The following is a 9,196-nucleotide window of genomic DNA, read 5'->3' as shown; positions in this document are numbered from 1 at the left end:
CATAAGTTGAGATCACCCAGGATTATGTAGTTAGTGTCTTTGAGTGCGCTGAGGGCAATCAAGTCGGATAGGTGCTCACCAAAAGTTGGGGAGTTGCCAGGTGGGTGATAGAGAAGGTGACCAACTAAAGGGCGGTTATCCTTAGTCTTGATGGTGACAGATAGACATTCAAAGGAGCTATATTTGCATGAGTCCATTACAGTGATGTCAATGTCATCTTTATGGATGATGACTACACCTCCCCCGCGTTGATCTTTTCTATCTTTGTTGATGATTGTGAAACCTAGGGGCACCAGCATGTCTAAACAAGGTGGGGGGAGATCTCATTTAACCATGTCTCCGTGATAAACGCAATGTCTAAGTCCTGAGAGAGGATGGCTTCAGCTAATTCCGTTGCATGCTTCGGGCTGATCTACAGTTAAAGAGCATGCAGTTAGTAGATAGATTATTTTTGTTCAGATGCTTTCCTGATGGGGCCCTCAATATGGAGGTGAGGGAGGGCCGGGGTCTTGTGGTTTTCACGGGAGGGAAGTCTCTTCCGAAGCCTGTGATCACTTGAATATTTGAGTTAGTGGAAGTTGGGAGAGGGGAGTCATAAGTGGAGGCTCTGTCCATAGCTTTTTCTGTGGACACTGCTGCTTGCGTTCTGGATGGTCTTTGTGTTTGGATCTCCACATCTTTATTAGTGTGGCTCTGAGCTCCAGACGCGGGGGCTTTGATTCTTGTGAGAGATTGTAGTAGGATCACAGCGTCGGTTCTAGGGGGCCTCAGCAGCCAGTTCTCGAGAGCGGGTGTGGTCCCAAATTGGGGTTTTAGTGGGGTAGAGTCAGTCGGATAGGAAGCCATGAGTTGGGAATGTTGGAGCTTTCGAGCCTTGTCTACGTTAGAAAGGATTTCATCAAGGCCACTGAATATAATTTCTAACTGACTTTCTAGTAGGGCCGGCCGGTGCGTCATATTTTCCGGGGCTGGTGGCGTACAGTTTTGGGTTGGGACATCTCGTGAGGTGGGGGCAGGGTCGAATTGTGAGGTCTAATGGTGAGTAGGTCAGCCCGGCTGTCTCTTTTAGCGACCCTCGGTAGGGGGTTTAGTCATGAGCTCTTCCTCAATGATTCTGAAGGAGTGATGGGGGGGTCAATAGACCGAGCCCGAGGGATGATGTAGTGCTGTTGAGGAAGATGACATTGAGAGGGCGATGGGACTTGACATACTCTTGATGTTCTTCCTGCACTGTCCCTTCACCAGACCTCGGCTCCTTTGCCGCACCACTCTTTTCAATCAGACATGCTTTCTTAGAACTTTTTGAGGTCTCGGCTCCAGACGGCAAGCATGCCCTGTCTCGAACAGAGATATGCTGTATCTACATTGAGGGCTTACCACCCACCCATAGGCTTCCCATTTGCTGGCACCATCGTCGCTCCATTGATCGTTTGACAGACTGCAGCGCCTCTGCTAGTAGAAGGAATACTCAATAATGCTGCGGTTTACTGAGGCACAAAGGGATGTCAGCAGAAGGTTATAGTACTTTAGTTGTTGCACGCGCTTTTGCCTTTAGCTGCTGTGCTGGCTGTCGCCCATATGCACTAATCTGTTTCTTACCCGCTATGTAATATCCTATCCATGCCTCTAAGGATGTGTCTCCATTGAATTCCCGCCTATGCTTTCTGCTGCCTTTAGCTTCTGTGCTTTCTGCGGACCATACCTTCCAGGTCTTCTGCTGTCCCTACACACTCCTGCCCTGTCTTTTCCTGCTGTGTTTACTGTTTCCATTACTCGCTGTGCCTGCCACTGCCCTTACCTATGTGGCTTAGTTTCCCCATACACTCCGAGTGGTTTGCTCCCTTACTCATCGTTGCCATTGGCCGCTGTGCAGTATGCCATCTGTGCCTTTTAAGGAGCAGTCGCTTTTTGTTACATTCCAAACTCTCTGCTCTGCTCCCCTTGTTCCCTCTATCTTCTCCTCCCCCAACCCCGCCAACGGTGCTGCTCTGCTTCTCTCTCCCAGTGTGTTTATTTCTCTGTTCCCTTCCTGTCCTCTGCATTCACCCCTCTGCCCGCTTATGTGCCACCTTGGTATTCCTCTCACTGCCCTGTGTTTTCATCACCTGTCCGAGCACCCCGTATTCCACTCTGTGTGCTCCTCTGCCACTCCTCCCTTCCCCTGCATCCATATGTTCTCATCCTTCTCATTACCCTGTGTTTTCATCACACCGTCCTGTCCCTGTGTTCCACTCTGTGTGCTCATCTGTCACCTCGTCATCTCTTTTTGTGCCCCTTGTTTTCATCACCCCTCTGTGCCCCCTGGCACTTTCTCAACTGTACTAACCTGTAAGGACCTTCGACTTATTGCAGCTTCCCAAGCTGTGGGCTGCGTGTGTATAACCAAGGGTGTAGCCTTCGATTCTCATCTTTACGTGATGTTGGTGGAATAATAACCCTAGCTAAGCAGACATCATTGTTCTGAGAATACAGGAAGTAACTAGCAAAATACATATCTATTGTTATGAGAATACAGTACATAAAATTAACAAAACAGCTCGAAGATTATGCAAATAATACAATATGTGTCCCCACCTCTCATAACAGCGCAACACTTCTGAATGCGAAATTGTCAGCAGGCCCCTTTACTTATCCATTACCCACGTTCTCAACCAATGGCATATCTAGTGGCAACTCACCCTCTATCACTCAGAGGGATGGACAATACCCGTAATTCCATAGCAACACCTACTCGGGGCACTGCATAGTGTATTGGCCCTACCAGGGTACCTGTCAGCAGGCATACATCCCAAAATGTTCAACTCCAGGCTTACAGGGGTAGGGCAGATAGTTCCAGTACCACCAGCAGGTCAACCCTCCCGCCTGCCCAGTGCTCACACAAAGAGACACCCCTCCAGAGTGTAAGTTTAGTAAACCAGTCCAAAATCCTGGGTAGCCCCCTCTTTCTGCTGCAAGATATTCCACCAATTCTATCTTCTTCCAGGAGTGGTTAGTTGTTTGTTGTAGAATGTTGCATCCTGGTGCACAGTAGAGAGAAAAAGTGGCTGTTCTCTCAACTCATGATGCCTTATATGCTGAAGTTCTAGACGCCACCTGATAACATCACTGTCGACCCTTCTTTGAGGATAACGAACAAGGGCTCCTGCGTCTTGGCTCCTGGACGAACAACGACTAATGGCTATTGCAGGGGGTGCCTGGCCACAGTGCACTCACAACGTGCAAGTCGCTGCTCCCCAATGAAACAACTCTCAAGGAGATAGACAACTGGGATTGGTATGGTGTAACCACGGACATAGCCTTTTATTCACATCTTCATGAGATATCGGTGAAATAACCATATCTAAGAAGACATTGTTATCTTCTGAAGGGAGAGCAGTGCAAATCGTCCAAACACACTCCTGGAAGGTGTAGTCCCCCTTGACCTTTCCCGCTTTGCTATTTACAGCTACCTGGACAGCCAGCGCTGCAGCTATACTGACCAGAAGACAGTGTCTCCTCTCGTTCTGGGCTCTGATGTTAAAAAGGTGAAAGTCTGGCCTTAGGATTCTATGTACCTTCCTTTTCTGGATGACTAACACCGTCACCATAAAAATTCGGACATTACTTAGGCGCTCCGTGCTATAAACCTCCACACCTCCTATGCCGGTTGTTCCAGATCACTCTGTTGATATCTGCTGATCATCTCATCATTGCTATGATGTATGCGTACATGCATCTCCTAACAACAAATGGGTGAAAAAACATTATAGGGTGGTACCGTTTTATAGATTAGATTTTTTTCTTTTTTATATGGGAAGGAGGCGAAGAACAACTGGAGGAATTCCTTACTTGGCTAAACCTGGGAGGTCCCAATTTGAAATGTATATCATACCAAAGCAGGGATAGAGCAGATTTTCTTGATATCACTATAAAAGAAAATTTGGGTAGATTGGAGTTGGAATTATATACAAAACCAACATATAAAAATACCCTCCTCCACTACTCAAGTTTCCACCCGAAAGCCCAGAAAGACAATATTCCTTTTGGACAGTTTTTACGTGTACGAAAAAACTGCTCTTCTTTTGATTAATTTTATAAACATCTCAGTAGGATTGAAACATAAATTGTGAGATAGGGGTTATCCAAGTAAACGAATCACCCATTCGTTCAAATGAGCTCGGTTCTATAACAGAGAAGAAATGTTCAGTGTAATCAATCAATCAATCAATCAAAGACATTTATAAAGCGCACTACTCACCCGGAGGGTCTCAAGGCGCATGGGGGGGGTGCCGGTGCTGCTCGAACAGCCAGGTCTTGAGCTTCTTCCTGAAGGAGAGGTGGTCTTGGGTCAGGCGCAGGTCGGTCGGGAGGGAGTTCCAGGTCTTGGCGGCCAGGTAGGAGAAGGACCTTCCTCCTGTTGTCGCTCTTCGGATGCGGGGGACGGCGGCGAGGGCGTGGCTGGTTGATCGGAGATGGCGTTTGGGAGCGTAGAAGTTGAGGCGGTTGTTGAGGTAGCTCGGGCCTTGGTCGTGTAGGGCTTTGTGTGCGTGGGTGAGGAGACAGAAGGTGATTCTCTTGTTGACGGGGAGCCAGTGCAGGTCTCTCAGATGTCCGGAGATGTGGCTGCGTCGGGGGATGTCGAGGATGAGTCTGGCTGAGGCGTTCTGGATCCGCTGGAGCCTCTTCTGGAGCTTGGCGATGGTTCCGGCGTAGAGGGTGTTGCCGTAGTCCAGACAGCTGGTGACGAGGGCCTGGGTGACCGTCTTCCTGGTCTCGGTGGGGATCCATCGGAAGATCTTCCGTAGCATGCGCAGGATGTTGAAGCACGACGAGGAGACGGCGTTGACTTGTCTGGTCATGGAGAGGGAGGAGTCCAGGATGAAGCCTAGGTTGCGTGCGTGGTCTGTCGGTTTGGGTGCGGTGCTCAGGGCGGGGGGCCACCAGGAGTCGTCCTGTAAGGAATAGCAGGAAGAAGGAAATTACCAAGATAGTATTTGTTAGTCAGTTCTCTGAGATTAGTAACTGTGTTAAAAATGTATTATTAGAAATTGGAGAATACTAAATGATGAGGAAAATGTACATTTGGAGAGACCGCTTTTTACATTGAAACGTAATACAAATTTGAAGAATAATTTAGTACAAGCCTACAAGAAGAACAACCCTATTAACTAAACTGCATTAGAAAATGGGAGAGCAAGCGGGAACAACGAATGTGGGAATTGTAACAACTGTGAGCAGTAGATCAAAGAAACACAACACAATGGAATAACTTTGAGAATTAGCACCCTAAACAATTGCAGAAAGAGAAATGTGGTTTACCTCCTGAGATGCCCCTGTGGGTTGGGACACGTAGGGGAAACAAGTAGGGAATAAAGGGTTATGTTACAGGAACATAAAGAAGTTATTCGAATTTCCAAACTGAATGCCCCACTTGTGGACCATTTCCTGGAGAAATGTTATGGGGATCAGGATTTTCATGTGTTTAAATTGAATAAAATTACTATAAATACAACAGGAGGTAGCCTGGATGATAAACGTAAATTGAGAGAACAGTGGTATAGACCCAGATTAAATGCCATAAGGAACGGCCTTAATTCTAGAGAGGAATGGGAGAAATTCATTTAATAGAAATAGAGGTCCCAGTATAGATGTATAGTGAAGATACAAGAAGAACCTCTTAGAGGATCAAATCTAAAAATGTATTACTGGAAATCTTGAGAAACATAAATGGTGAGAACACAACCCTTACATACTGGGGTATGTATAATATTCGATATAATATTAGTTTCAATCATATATTCATGCCAACTGGGATTTTGAAAGAAACTGTCTCTTTGTGACCACAAAAATCTATATTTTTTAGAAAAAGGATGGTTATTATATATCATACATATTTGCTATACAAACAGGATATAAAAGAAACATTTAATGATCTTAAAAATGTGATTATTCAAGACCACAGACTTAATAAAGAATAATATTACATAAATTAGTAAAAAGCTTGTGAAAAAGAAAAAATAATTCCTGAAATTTAGGCCTTGGGGAGTAAGGAATAATGAGGAAAAATAGTCTTCTTAAGATGCCGGCACTCATCATTTGCAGGTTTTAGAAGCAGGATACAATGTGACCCCTGACCCGGGAAACGTAAATAAAGAACGAGGGTTATAGCCATTTAAAGATGGCAGCGCCCATCATTTGCTGGTTCTAGAAGCGAGTTAGTATTTGACCTCTGACCCAGGAAGCGGAAATAAAAACACAGAGGGCCGAATGCTCAGATCGCTTTCCATAACGTAACTGAACTAGACAACGAGATGCGTCAGACACGAGGAATTAATGTATTAGATAAAAAATATATAGCCTGTATGGATTAATAACACGAAATAAGGAGCAGGGAAGATTATTATTTTTATCTCCCACTCTGCCCAGTACATGTAACTAATAGAGAAATGCACATGATTGGATAAGAAGGGATTGATTGAGGTATTTAATCCTAAAGTGGACACAACTACAGGCGTTCCAAACAAGTAACATATGTATGGAATGCAGTTTAGATCTAGGCTGCCTCTACCCGGGAGGGATGTGTAATGTAGGTAATTTTTGTGGGTGCTGCTAGGTCTGTACCGTAGCGCGGGGACACACTAGCCTAGTGTAACCAGGCGCTTTATAAACTTACATATTATTATTAATATTTGGTGTACGATTTGTACACCCTCGTACCATTCACAAAAGATAATTCGATAAGAAATGCATGCTATTGAACAAGATAGGGTAGTCAGTTGTGACAGTTTTTTTAAAGAGGATATAACAGCGGAAGTTTCTTTAATGACACATACGTGAATAGATAATTAGTGCTAATTAGACACATTGGAAATATAGAAAATGCCTTTTTTGTCAGGTGAGAAATAATATATACCACACGGAAAATATGATTAAAATTGTGGTGTGTCTGGTTGCAGGTAGGCTCGATACAGGAAAGAAAAGAAGCCCTTCCTGGAAACACTTAAAAATAATGGAATTCAGTAGAAATTTGAATAAATAAATCAATTACAATTCGAACTGGAAAACTGAAAATGTAGGATGATTAATCGGAAATGGAACTATAAGGAAAAATGAGTCCTCTTCTATAAGTATCAAGAAAACTGTTGACAATTGAAATTTAGATCATGCTCCCTTTTCTTTCTTTGTATCCCCCCCTTTACAAAAAGTACCTGACACTTCCTACGGGTCGACTAGATTTGGACCAAACAGGAAAAGATTGGGACAAGAACCCAATTGGGAATTCTATTGATACATTACAGTGACTGGGTACATTATGTAAATGACCCCCTAACAAATAGTAGTATGCTCAGTGTGGGATGAATGAAAGTGCAAGAGTGTGGATGAATTCTGAGATGGTTTTGCCCAATGTTCTCTTTATAGACTTAAAAGTGACCAAAAAAGAAAAAGTGAGGATGTGAATAATGAGTTGGAAATTGGACATATGGCCCTCATGGAAATTCGTCGTACAGAAAGAAAGGAACACTAATATTGAATGACTTGTAATTTAGATTGATGGGTTGGAGATTGGAAATATGGCTCTCAAGGACACCTGTGGTATAGGAAGAAACATTGATATTGAATGAGTTGTAATGTATACTGAAGGGTCACCCAGTAATGAAGAATATGATGGTGGGTTTGTAATATCTCTGCTATACATAGATCCTGGATATAGAAAAAATATGTTCATTTTGCAAAATTATTATATAATTGAACAAAATGTAGGTCCCATCATTGTTCTTTATGTTTATCTCCAAAAGGTGAGGAATTGTAGGTTTATCTCTGTTTTGTTTTATGATTTCTAATAGGTATAAGTGATTCTTAAAATTGTGGGCGAAAAAATCTTTCCTTATCCTAAAGGAGGTGGCTGGTATCAATGGAATCCACCAAAACACGTTGATGAACTTGGAAATACTAAATCTGATGAGTGGTGAAGGATACAGTGGATAATGATTACTTAAAGATACCCTGCATTATAAAAAAGGAACCACAGAGATTTGTGACAAAAAGACATGTGTTTGTCTATTGTATTCTCCCAGTTTGTGTTTACTATAATTGTATGTTTTTGTCTTTAAATTAAATACTGTATATACTTAGTGAAGTATTTCTGACTGCATATTAAGTCACGAGAGATGAGAAACCTACTAAGTATTATGATTTTTTTTTGAAGTGGGTTATTTGTATGAAAAACATATTTTTTAAAGAGAACTTTTAAAGAAATGCTGTAATATTGTTTTAAGGTTTATGTAATGTGATTAATGTCAGGCTCTTTTATTATGAGCTACCAATTTCTCGACCAAGAAACCGATATTGTTTTAAAATATTATAGATAAAAAATTGCTACTGCTGCTAATACTGGTAGTCAGTCATGGCTGAATGTACCACCTGCTTTCTGTGTTGATAGGTCTCTGTGGTGAGGCTCAGGCTAAGTCAGGATCGTTGCAATGGGATGTTCTTGAGGCAACTTACTCCTCCCTTGTAGAAGTGAGTGTAACTTCAGGTATCTTGTGCTGGTCTAGACAGTGTTTGACAGTGTCCCTTGGTGCACATTTGTGGATTGTGCTACCTAGTGGATGGTGATGAGTCCAGGGTGGGGTAAAAGTTGCCAGGCCATGGCCTACATACTTTTTTCAGTAGTTCATTTTTGCATTACTGTGAACATGCCCAAAATGATGTCAGGGCAATTCGAAGGCGGCCACTGTCTTTAGCGGAGAGCTCAGGATGTATAGAGCAGTTTGCTATGGAAATTACTAGTGTCCTGGAGTATTTAAATTGCTTGTATGTCCCTAGTAAAGTGGTATTCTATGTACCTATGGCCTGCAAATTAAATGCTAAGAGTGGGACTGCAGTACTGCATGTGCCACCAACTTAAGTTGTCCTTTAGACATGCATCAGGCCTACCATTGCAGCCTGTGTGGTCAGTTTTAATACAATCGAAAATAGCCTCAGAAGATATTGTTTGGGTCAAAATTGATCAGATGGCCCAAGAGCCCAAAGAGACAATTCATACTTACTACAAAAGACTACTGCAGGCTTTTAAACAGTATAGTGGATTAGACAACCTTGACCCCAAAGACATGGGAAAGTTTGTGTCCAAGTTTGTGACAGGAGATTAGTATCATGATAAAACAGCATTTGATTTGTTGTCAAAATAAGTCTGTCACTGAAATTCGGCGTTATG

Source organism: Lissotriton vulgaris, chromosome 5, assembly GCF_964263255.1.
Source record: "Lissotriton vulgaris chromosome 5, aLisVul1.2, whole genome shotgun sequence".
NCBI lineage: Eukaryota > Metazoa > Chordata > Amphibia > Caudata > Salamandridae > Lissotriton > Lissotriton vulgaris.
The sequence above is the reverse complement of the archived record's forward strand: the minus strand, read 5'-3'. Positions refer to the sequence as shown.